General features: G+C 43.1%; 1 protein-coding gene across 2 annotated transcripts in view; it reads right to left on the bottom strand.

Annotated features, from left to right (window-relative positions):
* Positions 1-9,960, bottom strand: part of BMPR1A (bone morphogenetic protein receptor type 1A) — a 73,383-nt gene extending 63,423 nt beyond the window's left edge. Inside the window, exon 1 of one of the 2 annotated variants that reach the window (XM_058840706.1) lies at positions 9,822-9,960. The gene's annotated coding sequence lies outside the window, so the exon portion shown is untranslated. The remainder of the gene's footprint in view (positions 1-9,821) is intronic. The other variant, XM_058840705.1, reaches the window with a different exon arrangement.
* Between the last annotated feature and the right edge of the window lie 5,268 nt (positions 9,961-15,228).

The following is a 15,228-nucleotide window of genomic DNA, read 5'->3' as shown; positions in this document are numbered from 1 at the left end:
CAGCAGACATCAATGCAAGTCTACCTGGCTACACTGCTCCAGTCCTTAGGAAATTATATGATCAATCTTTCCACACTAAGCAAAATAAAGTACCTGAACAGAAAATGTTTAAGATAAGGCAGATACAAAAAAACATGTTACTTCACGTTTGATGGCAGTTTTGTTAAAGCAAACCTAAAAAACGTGTCAACGAAGGCAGATGGGTGCCAATGCAGCAAAAAAAAAAAGCTGTAGGCGTTACAGACACTACTAAGTGCAACAGCAGAGGAGCTGACGTGCCTGGCTGCGTGTGGGTGTGATAAAAGGCCTCCGAATTTGCCGCCTGCTCTGTGGCAGATGTCTCGCCCAGCACTCTGCCTGTGACACTGCCTGCTATCAGGAACTAAGGGAGAACAGAGTCCTCCCTGGCTTCATCCAGAAACCCGCGGAGTTCCCGATCTACAAGGCACAAGTGACTGCGCTATTGCCATCAGTGCACACATCCATCAACAAATCAGTGTGATTGCAAATCTGCACAGCTCTTTCATCCACAGCCACGTATTCTCACAGTGACTTTTCAGCTGAAATATTTGCTCTGAGGAAGGGTAATGCCCCATTTTACCATCCTTGTAAACCTGCCATTCCCTTACACTGTGGAGAAAAAAATCCAGTGGTGAAACACTATTCATCAGTTTCTTAATTTCATTTAAAGTTTGACAGATTACCGTCACCATCTCTCTCTCCATTGTTTCTCTTTTCTTAACTGAAGAGGCCCAAGTCTATTTGTAATGCATCCTATTTGTACTGCTGGAAGAAGGAACAATCAAACCAGAAAAAAATTATCTTCTCATTTTAATGGGACTGTTGAAATTGTGTTACCAAAAAGACATTACCTGCATGTCCATGTATAATGAACTTGTACAGCTGAATAATCACATTTTTAAAATACTTAACTGTATAGAATGCTGCTTCAATATTGGCTTAAATTCATTTAAGCCTGTACTGATTGTAAGAAGGGAAGTGCTGACCCTCCTCTCCTCCTACTCTTCATAAGGTACCATAGTGAGCTGCTAATACTGAAAACCTAGGGGTTTTAATGCAGTTAGTTTTCAGTTAAATTAGCAAACAAATCCAATCTTTTACTTGGGCACAAGTACAAAAGTGAAAGTGGAAACAAAAAAGAGGAGAAAAAAAAAATCAACACCATACACAGATAGGTTCAATCTAAAGTAGGCGCTTCAAAACAAAGATGTCTCCAAGTGTTAATACCTCATTTAGAGCCTATTACTGTTTTTGCCTCTGTTTGAATTAAATTACATTGCACTTACTGTACCTCATCCAGTATTTTATCATCCAGGCAGCATTCAATACTGCTCAAGCCAGTTTACAGTACCTGTATCAGCTACAAATTTCACCACCTCGTCATCCATTCCCCCCTTCCACACTATTTCCAAACACACAGAATAAAACAGCCCTCATCGCTTGCTTCCAGTGAGGCTGTTACCACCTCTCTGCCACACGGCTATCTACCCAGTTCTTCCTGGGAGCCCAGAGGCAGCCAGGGCCTTCCAGATGTGTCTCACCAGTGCTGAGCTGAAGGGCATCATCACCTCCCCACACCTGCCCACAGCACTCACCCTTGGAGAGCCCAGGAGGCACCTCCCACAGTGCAGGGCTTTCCACTTCCCTTTGTGGAGCTTCATGAGGTTCCTCTCTGCTCACTTCTCCAGTCCATCCAGGTCCCTGCAAGGGGCTGTGCAAGCACCTGGCCCACCAAACACTCCTCCCAGTTCTGTATTGCCCACAAACTTCTGAGGGTGTGCTCTGTCCCATTATCCATGAACGTTCACTTGGTTGCACTGTACTGGAAATCCAGCTTGATCCCAGGGTCACACTGCTAGTCACTGGTCCCTAGCTGGACTTTGTGCTGCTGATCACAACTCCTGGTAGCTCATCCAGTTTTCAGTCTGTATCACTGTCCATTTGTCCTGTCTGTACTTCCATCACTTTGTTGATGAGAATGTTAAAAGTGACACTGCCACTACCCTAAGGAATTCAAGACAAACAATATCCACTGCTCCCCACTCAATCACGGAGATAACCTCCTGCAGGCACCTACCAACACTGCCCACGCTGGCCTGCTGTTAGGCCTGACACACACCTCTCAACCCACTCCTCCTTCACCCAAAAGGAAGAACTTCAGGAATCTCCACGGCACTCTCACAAAAACCCAATCTTTTCCACAACATACGGAAAATAGTGAAACCCAAATGAAATAATAAACTTAGGTTAAATTTTAGAAATTTCACACTGGCTACACTTTAATAGCCTGAAACCTCATTTCACACTATGACAAAGTTATAGATGCTAGAGAGAAAAATCAACAGTGACAGTGGAATAATAATGTATGGATTGATAGATATGGGAAGAGGTGCTTTGCAGTTATATACAGAGCAATAAGATTAAGAGTTCTGTCACTCCTATCCCAGGTTAGAAGAGAGCTCTGGGCTCCTCTCCCAGGGCTCAGACCCAGCAAGCCTTTCTCACCACACCACTGCTCGTCTGCCCACACTCCCTGTTACCCGAACACAAAGCCCCACTCTGCTCTTTCAAGTGCTTAGGAGACCCTGGGATCTGTATTTACAGCACACCCACAGCTTCTCTTATCAATCAAAGGAACCTGAAGGAGATTTATTTTACCTTCAGTTGGAACAAGTACACACAGTAAAATCTTCCAGTAAACAATTAGTTCTTCCAAAAGCAGAAACAGTTTGAAATCAAGGTTCAAAATAGCTGAAAATTGACATTTCTCTTACACAACCTCAAACTTTTAAATTTCGGTAAAAATTCTTTGAAGCAAGAGTCCCTTTGTACAAAGCAAAAAAAAAACCCACCATCTTAGGGTCTTTCATTAACTAAATAACCCTTTATATCAGCACTCAAACCAATGCTTTTCTCAAAGCTCTACCATATGTAAATCTTACTACTATCAGGTAACTCTGATGAACACCAACACTGTCAAAAGGTACAAAGACAAAAAAGGACACAAATGAAAATGTAAAATTACACATTTTTATAACCTGCTTTGTAGTTCAGAGAGACCTTTTCTAACTACAATTGTTTCATGTGCTATGGATATACACTGCAATAGATTTAATGTGCCTTACAGACTTCAGCTAGCTCCTGGTTATTGGGATGTAGGAAGAAGCTTCCACAGAGTGGTGTAATTCCAGTTGTCTGCTAGACTGTCTTATGTGTTCCTCTGGAGCAATTCTGCTGGCCACTGATGAGAGGAAAGCACTTGAAGCATTTTCTCACTAGTGCACCCTCCTTTCATATACTTTTAGTTGGTTACTTTTCCTGTAACCAACTTCTCCTCTGAAATTAAGTCAGCAGAAATTAAGATATTTATAAAGAACAACCAAGCAAGAAAATCAGAGAATTTCATTCCAGCAAACAACTATACACACTACAGATGCTTAAGGACAAAGAAGGAAATTCTTACATCAGCTCTTCCCTCCACCTCTATTGTCCAGGCTCCTAAGACTATTACTGACAGTATTAGAGAGATGTAAATATTATACAACAGCATTTGAAGCTTTGAGAAAAACTTGAGTAATGCCAGTTCTGCAACAGAACCTCTGGCTAAGGAACGCACAGCTGCTGAGCAGATGTATAATTTCAGCATTTAGATTCCATTATTTCAAGGGGGATTTTTTTTTTTTTACTCCATGTTTTCAGATTTTCTATTTCCATCTGGTTTTTGACCTCCCTCAGCTTTGTCCACTCTTCTCTGCTTTAGTTCATTACACCAAAATAATTTTCTAAATTAGAAACATCTCTACATTTAAAAACTTGTGAATTTAAAGAGAAGTGGGGGAGTGAAACAGGGCCAGTGGCAGAACAAAAACAGACAGTTCAACAGAGGCTTGGGTTTGAATAAAAACTGTCCTGTCTGGGTCGGGCTTGATTTTGCAGTTCCTGGTCTAACCCAAATTGGCGAGCCTCTAATTGCATTCCTTCCATGAAATTTTAAGAGCAGGAAACTGAAGAATATCAGCTATAGGGGAATGTTTCTACACTCTGCCAGAGCCTTTTGCCATAAACTTCTGAGTAAAACAACACTTCAGATTTTGATTCTTTTTAGAGTTATGATTAATTATAGCTGTAAATGTAAAAAAAAATAATTCATCATGCACTAAAAGAGCAAAACATATAAAGATTTGTGCAAACCAGTATGAGTGGTTGTCAGATCAGCTCAATAAAGAATTTATTAATGTAAGAATAGTAAAACATTTAAAAAATATATATCAAGATAGCATTGTTTAGAAATATTTCCATTCATCTAAGTCAAGTAGAGGACTAGGCCATAGAATACTGTCTGTCTTAAACTTCAGTCTACACTACAAGTTTTAAAGATTAATTATCCCTGGTGTACCCACTCATTCAAATGTGACAGATTGGCCACAAAACCTATCCAATTTTCCATTTAGTTTTAGGCTCAGAATAATAATTTGCCTGGGTTGGGAAGGGCACAATCTTCGATCCTAATGAATGGCATACACATCAGAATATTCTACAGGAAACTTTCTATAGAGTATTTTCACAAGAAAAGAGAAGGTAAAATTATTATGAACTAGTAAATATGGAAGATAAAATTATAAAAATACATCTCTACTTTAGAACAGAAATCCCACATTTTTATTCGGTGGGATTTATTGTTTGCTTTGTCTCTAAGAGAGGAGACATTCAAACCAAGTTTTAAAAAAACTCTTTAAAGTGAAACTTCACATTTTTTCCATCACTGGGGACATTTCTGCTTAATACTTGGTACCACTACTGAATTTTTCATTACTGCTAAAATCCCTTCCATAACCTGAACAGAAGATAGATTCAGATAGAGTCAGTGCCCAAAACACTGAGTGAGAAGAATGCCTGCATCTCATTAGCTGGCAGTTCATCCCTGTGCCCTGTCCCAGTCTTGTGCTGTAATTAACTCTCAGTTGTTCAAACCTAACAACTGCAAGGCCTGCTCCTCGCACAACACCGAGAGGGAAACAGGAGGGTTTCTAAAACCTTCTCCAAGGCATTCTGTTAAAGATCATTTTCTCTTTCACCAAGAAGGACATGCAGCCAGGAAGAGCACATTTTACCCAGCTTTGTGGTCTCCTCACTCACATTTCCAGTCACCGAGGTTCATTGTTTTCTTCCGATAAATCCCTCTTGTTCTCATACTACTCCCCAAGTTCTTTCATTCCCAAATATAAAGGGACAAGTAGATGATACATTTTTCATATTTTCAGTATCCATTATTCCTGCTGAACAATTCCTCCCAACCCTTCTGTTTATGCTTCCTTTTCAAGCCCTCTACACCCCTGCAAAACCACATGGAACAGTTCCTCTCCCTGAACACAGCACTGTGAATTTCCAACTGAACACAGGGTTGTAAAAGAATTATTAAATTAGAAAATTTTATCTGAGCTTATTCACCACTTCCATATCCCAGACATTCTGACTCTGAGCACACAATGTGCTCATTTGCACACATCTCATGAGCAGAGTACTGATTCTCTGAAATCTTTGATGACTTCAGTCCTTCAAAGTCATTTGAGCTCTGTCCATCAATTTCTAGCCAAATTTGGGATCAGGCTCTCACAGAGGAAGTAAAAAGGCCTACAAACGGTTCAAGGTGGGATTTTTTTTTTTTTTTTAACAAGAAAAGCAAATTTAAATCATTTCAACACCTGCAACAGTGAAAAGGAAATCGCTTCCACAAACCAGATTATTTCCTGATATCTATCTTGTGAGACTTAGATATTTCTCTAACTTATCCCTGCTACATCTGCTTGTGTTTATCAACAAAAGCATGGCAAGACTGACAGTTTTCTCTTTAAGATGGTGAAGTGAGGGAATACAGACAAAAAGAATTGCTAGTTGCTTCCACATTTTAAATTAATAAAGTTGACTGAAACCACACTGCAAAAATTTATGTGAGATCAAATTTTTGTAAAAAGCATTGCTGCTGTTATAATATATGATGCAAATTAAGCTACAATACTGCAGAGCTGAATTAATAATACTGATTTTTTTTCCCTTTTAATGCAAAACAATTCATGACACCTGAATTACATTTAAATGCACTACATTTTCCTCTGTATTTTGGGGAATCCTATTTTGAGGAAAAAATGAGCATGACAGCATTTAACTGCATGTTGCAGGAACACATCCTGTGAATTGCTACTACACAGATTTTTGTCTAATCAAAATCTTTTAAAACATTCAAAGTTCACACCATCATGACACTCAGAGCACCTCCCCCTCCCCCGTGAAGAGTCATCTCACCAGTGACAGGGCGGTGATGGCAGGGACAGCTCCATCAGGGCAATCACTTTCACTGTAACTACAGGTGTCACTGCAGAAACTCAGAGCTGGTGACACACCTGACCTTCAATAAAGCTTTGCTGTGGCTTTTCCTTTCCTCCTGCTTATACAACCTATGAATATTATCACAATCATGAACCAGAGTTTATCTTCCTACCCTAATGCTGACTGTCATTAGACAGTACTAAACCTAACCGTAACACATAGAATTCCAGTGAAATGGGCTGGCAGCTACAGGACACCCTTTAGAAAAATGGCAAGAAAAACCCCTCTGGATCATAAATCTGAAACAGAATGCCTCTATTTCTCACATCATTTGTGTACAGCTGAAACAATGGAGTCATAACCAGAAACCCAAGCAAGGGTTTTGCACTACCACAAGATGAATGAAATTCTTGCTCTTCTCAAATATATGAACCTAAAATGCTCCAGTGTCCAACCTGCTACAGCGAATTTCAAAATATATATTGCAGACTAGTAGCATAATTGCTTTGTTTTACTTTGGAGGCAAACAGACATGAAATACACCTAATATGCTCTGTAAATATACCCAGCAAAGTCCCCAGAAGCCAGTTCTCAACAAAGTCCATCCTGGCAAGTTGGCAGCTTGTCCCCTGATTTGCTGGTCAGTGGTGGGCCAGCTATTTGTTTTATCAAGTTAAACCTCTTGGGATTTACACACCCCGAATACAATGTACTACACAGATGGTTCCAAATCCCTCACAAAATAGCTATTCCATAGATCTTCTCAATAAGAGCACTGAGATTGCTAAAATTACGTTTTCTGTACAAAAGAAAAATTAGGTGAGTGTTTCAACCTTTTACCCAGTTCCAAGGATCACCTAGTGTAGCCTCTGTGTTATTCTTAAAGGACACAATATAGCAGGGCAAGTTTTTACATTCACTGTCAGTTTAAAACATTTTAGAGACTAACTACTCTGTCTAGTTACTTTTGTGCCAGAGAGTAGTGAACCCTCAACAGCTTTCACATCAACCTTTAACAGATTTCAAGAAAACAATACAGAAAGAAATCACATTTCCCCTTAAAGCACTAACCATCCTGGAAGGCACAAAAGAGACCGCTGCAACTGGAGCCCATCAGCCCAACTGTGGTGGGACAACTGCAGAGGGTTCTGCAGATCTTGTCCAAGAAAGGGAAAAGTGGAACCAATAAAGCAGCAGTGAAAGGAAAAACTTCTTGTCAGGCACACTCTGTGCCTGCCTCCAAGTCTTGCATTTTCAGAATGCTAGCAAAGGAAACAAGGCTTCAAGTACTCCATCTGTACTCACATATGACTCTGACAAGATATACTTTTAAATTACCAAGTTCCTTCTGCCATTTATTTACAGATGACAGTAAGATAAATGAAGAAATCCCAGGCACTGAGAATATGCCCTCTTTTTACTGAGGAACCAAGAAATACCTGAGGCTTTCCCAGGTATCCAGATAGGACAAATTTTCTGACAACTGATGCTTGATAAGCAAGGACAAACACATTTGTAATAGTTTCTCTGATAGATATTGATTGGTCTCCTTCATTCATCTGTGTTTTCCAGCAATTTACCAAAGAAGCTACTGCAGCTCTGTATGTCAGACCTGGTATCCAGCAAAAGCTCGTATATCATTTACACACTCAACCATATCCAGTATTTTTAATGTGCATAACAATTTTCACTGTGAGGATATTGCAGAGCAGTGTCCAAAACATTAGGATTTGGGGTTCCACACACTGGCTTTAAGAAAGTCTGTGCTCTAACTACGTACTGTTTTAGTAAACATGTCTTTAATCAGTGAATTCCAAGTAACACGTTATTTCAGGCCTGCAGTTTACAGAGAGCTTTCTGCTCTGACTTGAACAAAGGCTCAAACAGATAACATCCAGAGGTCCATTTCAAAACTAAATTACTTCACAATTAAGGGAAGGAAATAATTCAGATCCAGCCACATAAACTCTCTGTCGCTGGAAGAGATCAGCCAGCAGGACATACTGAGGACTGGCAGCTGAATCTTGCAGGTGCATGAGAAGACCCTTCATAAAATTTCAAACCAGATCTCAGAGCCTATCAGGTTGTACCTGTCTATATAAATACATACAAAATACACAGCCACACACACACCCCCCAAAGAAAATGTGATGCATAGCCTAAGAAAAAGGTACAAAAGGACAAAAGTGCAAGACCAAACGACAAATACATCGTCAGCAAGAGTTTTATCCAGGCTGCTATAAACACTACAACCTGGAGTATTTCTAGCTGTAGACTGGATAGATAAATTATCTGACTATAAATCGTGCTTATGTTAACTTTTTTATTCCAGGACTAGGTTCTACTGCAAATCAAACAAGACTGTCAATTTGGAGAGTCTTCCTTATCTACAAAAGCAGCTTCTCCATCCCTTCAGGTAACAGGCCTGAACAATCCCTAGCATGCTAACTTGATAAAAGAACTCAAAGATAATTACCTCTAAGCAGAGAACAAAACATGTAAATTCGGAGAGCAATCAATTTACACTGGGAAAAATCGTCATACAACTAGACACAAAGTAACAGGCAACTGCTGAAAGGAAATACCACAGCTTACGACCATTCCCTGCTGCTGAATTCACTCTTAATTTTACCAAAACAACATCAGAGTGTGGTTGATTGAAAGGTGGTAAAAACCCATTTGTGCTTTTGAACGCTGTTCAATAGATTTTGTAATCAGCTATGAAAACCGCGTACATAATCGGTCCTCAACAGCACAATCTTTCACGACTAAGGTACGGACGTTACTTGGGGTTATTATTTCTTCAGACTTTTTTTGTTTGACATCGCTGAACTGCAAAAACCGATTTGGAAAGCCGGCGTCCAGCTTTGTTCAAGGCTCGCACAAAAGGAGGGCGAAGCACCTTATTCCTCGTACCCTTCCCACGACGACGGGCGCTGCCGCTCGCTCCGGCTGGGGCGGCTCGGCACCGGGCCCGGGATTACAACACGGGGAAGGGAGGCAGGAGGGAGGCAGGAGGGAGGCAGGAGGGAGGCAGGAGGGAGGGAGCGCACGGCCGGCGAGCGCCGCGCCGGCCCTGCCCACGCAGGGACCCGCGGGCCCCGCGCAGCCCCCGCGGCGCCCACCCGGCCCGGCCCGGCCCGGCGGCGGGCAGCGCCCCCAGCGCCCCGGCGGGGCAGGGCGGCCGGGCCGGGGGCGCTCCCCGGGCCCCGAGCAGCCAGACCGGGGCGGGAGGGCCGCCGCCAGCGGCAGCGGAGTCCGCCTTCGACGGCGCTGCCCGGGGCCGGCGCAGACCCCGCCGGGCACCGCCCAGGCCGGGCCGCCCGACGGCGGGGAAGGGGCACTGGCGGCGGAGGGAGCGCCCCGCGCAGCCCCGGCAGCAGAGGGAGCGGTGCGGGCGCGGCGCTGCCCGGAGCGCCCCGGCTCTCCCCGCCCGGCCGCCCGGCCGAGGCCTCCGCGGCGCGGCCCGCACTCACCGGCGGTGGGGGCTCCTCATCCTCCTCTCGGGGACGGCAGGCGAAGGGGGAGGGGGCCCGCTCCCCGCCGCGCTCCGCGGGCCGTTCCCGGGGCCCCGACGGCTCCGCTGAGACGGGGGCGAAGGCGGGTGCGTGTCGGGCGGGGAGGGCGGGACGGCTCGGCGCAGGCTCCGTGTCCCGGCAGGCGCTCCCGGCGCGTCCCTGCGGGGCGGGGCGGGAGCGAGCCGGATTCCAATCACTGCAGCCGGGCGCGCGCGCGGCGGGGGCCCGCGGGGAGGCGGGAGCGCGCCCGCCGCCCCCGCCCGTCCATCAGCACGTGCCGTGGGCGGGAGGGCTGGCGGGGCTCCCCGGGAAGAAAAGTTGGCCGGGAGGAACCCGCCGGGCCTGCTTTTCCTCCCCAGTAGCCCCTCCGCGGGCGGGAGCGCGGGCTGCAGCCTGGGCCGGCTTGTCACCGGGCGCCCGGGCCCCAGCAGCGCTTTCCCCGTGAAGAAGCTCCTCTAGGAAAGGGCAGGAAGGCGTGAGGGAAAAAGTGGCCAAGCCGGTGTCATGGAGGCACTGCTGGCCTTGAAGAGGGTCGAGAAGCGAGAAAAGCACAGCTGCGGCTGGATTCGGCTGCAGGGCCGGGAGGTCCCATCCAGATGCCGGTGGGGTTGGTGCCATGGAAAGCGGACAAGCTGCCGGCATTCACGGAGGAGGTGGGATGGAGGGTTACCGTAGCACTTTTGATGGGAGTTCAGGGGGGCTGCGTGTGAGCTGGGGACAGCAGCGAGCAGTCAGCGGTGGCAGGCACGTAGGGAGAAACGAGAGACTCGCATGGGCCTTTTGGCTTCGTGGAAAAGTAGTTCTGAGAAGGCTGACGTTGCAGTGCCGCAGGAGGGATAGGGTTCTATTGCAAAGGACAGCATTGTTTGCTTTTTCCATTTCCTGTATCTATATAAATATGCCCAGTTAGGTAGACTGGAATACTAACTTCTGCAATGAGCTGCTCTGCTTGCTGATAAGGATGCTGAAGGCCATAATTTGCATTGTTTCTTGTTTCAAAGGTCCTTATCATTAGGACAAATTGGAAAAGTAATAATTTGTCTGTCTGTCTTCAAGTGGGGTCTCCCAGCAGCAGTGCAGAAGGAGCTCCAGTGACAAGTGTTCTGTGCCAGGCAGGTGGCACAGCTCCCACCTGGGCTGCTGGTTTTAATCCTTCACTCAACGATGTGACAGCAGTTGTGCTGCTGGTGTCCTCTCGCCTTTCACCTGTCCTGTCACCTGGTTACTCTGCATCAAGAACTTTTCACACAAAGCCAGCTACAGTGGGAAATGAAGATCACGATGAAGATTGTACAAACCTACTCAGTTTCCCTTTGCTGCGCACCAAAACACTCTTTAGGCCTTCAGGACACGCCAGTAATTGCTGGTGTGGAGATGCCTGCCCAGATAAACTGTTTCCAGAGAATAACCAGCTGGGAAGTAATCTGCCTTATTGGTGCCAAATAGCCACATGTGCATGTATTGCGGGAGACATGGGCTTGCTTATTTTGTTGACCTCTCCACAGTGTAGCTCCATTTTTGCATGCTAATATCAGATAGGACTTGTAAATGTTGTGTACTCCACTCCAGAGTTGTGACCTCTGAATGTAAGATGAGAACACTGGCTTTGCATTCTGGCTCACACACGTTTTGCCCACAGATTGTTAGATGAATGCTTCACTTCTGTACTATCCTACACAGCAAAACAAAAGAGGAAGTATAACTTCACACCTGTCACTTTCATAGACTTCTTTAAAATATAGGCAGGTAAAGGCACACCTAATAATTGTATGTGGCCAGATACTGTGGTGATAGGCATTTGAAAATGCAGGTCTTGTCTTAATAGACTTTTGGAAAATTTTTTCCGATCACCGTCATCCAGAAAAATCTGTCAGTGTCCAAAACAAAGCCAGCCTGCAAGAAAGACAAAATCACAGCTTCCATGCCAAGCAATACAGAACTCCTATGCTTATGTTTATAATTTCAAAGGAAAATCTGAGTCTGCTGTTCTTCCACTCTGTGTACTATCAAATTATAGCAGCAGAATAGACACTCAATATGGAATAAGAATGCAACATGCGTGTGTGTGCTCCCAAGCAGAACTAAAGCTGTTAGTGCTAGCATCTCTTCAGTAATAATGTGTGCCAATACAGCCCAGTGCTTGTCAGATGTTAGATATTGATTCTAAGCCAGGATGCATGAATTTAGCAACAGCCACTCGCCTTGAAATGTATTTAACCCTTTTTGTGAAATGGATCAACTTTTTTCATCCAGTTCCTAGCGTGAAAATTCGCACATTGCAGAAACTGCTGTCTCAGCCAGTACTTTTCAAGGCACTTGGGCATTGAAGATACCCACAAGTGAATGTCCCTGTCAGGTCAGGAACAGTGTTGCTGAGGATGAAGTTTGTGTTGCTATGGCAAGTAATGCCCATCTCTGCATTATTGAGTGCTGTTAACTCCTTGTCTTAATCACAAAATAAAGTCTGCAAAAGTAAACTACATTATAATAATATTTGGGCTGCAGGACACCAAACTGGATCTTAATCTAAAAGGATGAATCATAACGACCTTAGAAAGTATTCAGATTGTGATGGATGTCTGATGAAACATCGCATGGGAAATAGGGATGTCTTTCAAAACAGTGCAATACTTACATTTCCAATATCTCTCCCAGGATAGGTAGAGAGACCTTTTTAAACCAGAAAGTGAACACTTTAGCTGATGGGCTCTCAGAAGGACATAGGGTTTCAGTGAGCTAGTTAGCAGGAGCAGATATCTTACCTGGCGAGGATTTTAGGAATTTGTAAAAACTCAAGACACACCAGGTTTAGTAACACAAAGTATTTATTTTGTTAATTGAGCAACACTCAAAAAACACTGAAATATGAAAATCAGAAAATAAATGTAAGTTAATTTGCCATCTGGCCGAGATGAGCTGTGGAAGTCTAACATGAGATACAGAAGAAGCAGTTCAAAACGGACTGTCATGATGAAGAGAGCTATATTAGAAAAAAAAAGAAAAAAAAAGTATGGTCTTCCAGCTGCTTTAGCTGCTTTCATTGTTATTTCCTCTCCAGGAATTTCTTATTAGTTCTTGGAATCACTAGGGAACTACAAACTTGAATATCAAAAGAACAAAGAGGTATATATAGGGAGAAGGTCAGCCATGTGATAGGACTTGATCTTTGTAGATCTGTCTTCCCTTCAGTCTCTGGAATTCAGATGTCTTAAATCTGCGGTCCAAATATATTTTTGAGAACTGTTTGCAATTAGATGAGTATTTCTCTGTTACTGTTACAAAAATAAATATCCCATGTTACATATTAAAAGAATATTGCCCTTCAGCCAGGGACACAATTATTTCACTTAATATGACATGAATTTGGCTTTGTCTCGTTTTCAGAACTATTTTACTTGAAAGCATATTCTTTTGATTATAAATTTATTCAGCTGTTTGTTACTTGCAAAAGTAGTGGATTTTATTAAGTTTTTTAAATGTAAGCAAAACTAATTTAATAAGGCAGAGTCAAATCTATGAAGAAAGGTGTTTTTAAAGAGTTTTTGCTAGTGGATCACCAGTAGTAAAGAGGCAAGCCATGTCCAACCTTGAGTCCAACCAGCCTGGTGTGGAACTGAGTCCAGGGCAGCATTGGAGAGCACTGTGGCAATAATCCAAGGAATAACAGCTCAATGTGCAGAGCATGGGCACAAGGAAACAGAGGTGTTCCCACAGCTCAAGCACTTGGTGTGTTTTGGGGTTACTTGGGGTTCTGCAGGGGATTCTTCCTCAGCCTTGTGCAGGTGGCTGTGGAGGAAGGAGAACACAATGGCTGTACCTGTCCCCAGCAGCTGCAGGGTGGGAGCTGATTCCTCGCTGAACTGAGCTGTGGGGAACTGACTCTCCTGCCGTGACAAAGGGCTGCAGTAATGGGAGCACTTTGTTCTGGGAGACATCTTCCCAGTCAAGAACCAAACTTCCTGCTGCTTTTTCTGTTTCTTCTTCCTGTGCCTAGTTGAGCTGTATGGTTTTGTTTTTATGGATTCACATTTACAAAACCCTTGTTGCAGTCTTCTCACTAGGTTGTAATAAACCCTGAAGTAACTCTCCTTTTAAATACAAATTACTTTGTTTTTATTAAAGCCAGAGCATTAAAAATCTCATCACAGAAAAAGAAAATATTTGTAGGCTCAGCAGAAGCTTCACCAGGGTGCCTCACTCCCATCAGTTTGTTTGGAGAACTAGTAATATGTTTTCCCCTAGATGGATGCACATAAAATCCCAGAAGTCTTCAACTGCTCAGAGAAGATTAAGTATTTAGATTGTAGTGCTGATTTTAAAATTTATGTTCTGAATTATCAGTCAGTGGTGCCAAATGATCTACAAGGAAGTTTGAATTATACTCAGAGAGAAGCTAAATGTTTGTGTTCCTCCACCTTTTGATACAAGAAGTATTTGTTTCTTTGACAAGTTTGAATAATCCTTAGATCCAAACCCACACTGTATTAACAATTCCTCTGTTAAGCCTGATGCTCAGGCTTTGTCCTGAAACTGGAGCAATGCTGAAAGTGGAAATGTTTTTAAAAGCTGCTGTTACACAAGGCAAATTCTTATCAATACAGAAAATTTCTGTCCTGATGTGTATGACAGCTTTGTCCTCACAAGGCATGGATTCAAGTGGATGTGTTTCTGGCAGCTGTAGGAGTGGGTACTGTAGAGATTTACAAAGATGGACATTTATGAGACTGAAAATTCTCTGTTCTTCCAAGCTTGTTAAAATGAAACAGATATGAAACCTATACAAAATAAATGAATGAAATAATTTCATCACTTCCTTTTTTCTTCTCAGTCTAAACATATCTTTAAACATGAATAAATTGCTGTTAAATAAAAGCAAGCGCAGCAAAATAGTCTCATTTACTTTTTTTTTCATATTCTAGTGAAACCAATATAGGTCTACAAAATAACAAAAGAATATCCTCGTATTTCACCTAGAATGTCTGAAAATATATAATGCAGTTAAAGGCATAGCAATGAAGCTTTTCTCTTAGTCTGTAAGGTACTTGGATATTAACTGAAACTGCAACTTGAAGAAGTTAGACTCACAGCTAAAAGCAAATCCCGGAAAACAGTCTATAACTACCTTTGCTTCCAATAAGAAATTGGCCTGTGTCTGCAAATCTCTTCATTTGGCAGCTACACCTAATACAGTTTAAACTCTCACTGGCATCAGCAAAAAATTACCTGATTAGAGATGCAGGATTGGATCTAAGATAATAGCATATTAAAAATCCACTATGGATTCAAAAGCTACTAATGGAAATTAAATCCCTGAGAATATAAAATGTTCCAAGCAGTTGTACAGTTTCCATTGTACATACTCAGA

The sequence above is a fragment of the Poecile atricapillus genome, chromosome 6, assembly GCF_030490865.1.
Source record: "Poecile atricapillus isolate bPoeAtr1 chromosome 6, bPoeAtr1.hap1, whole genome shotgun sequence".
Classification (NCBI taxonomy): domain Eukaryota; kingdom Metazoa; phylum Chordata; class Aves; order Passeriformes; family Paridae; genus Poecile; species Poecile atricapillus.
This window is presented reverse-complemented; position numbering and strand designations above follow the sequence as displayed.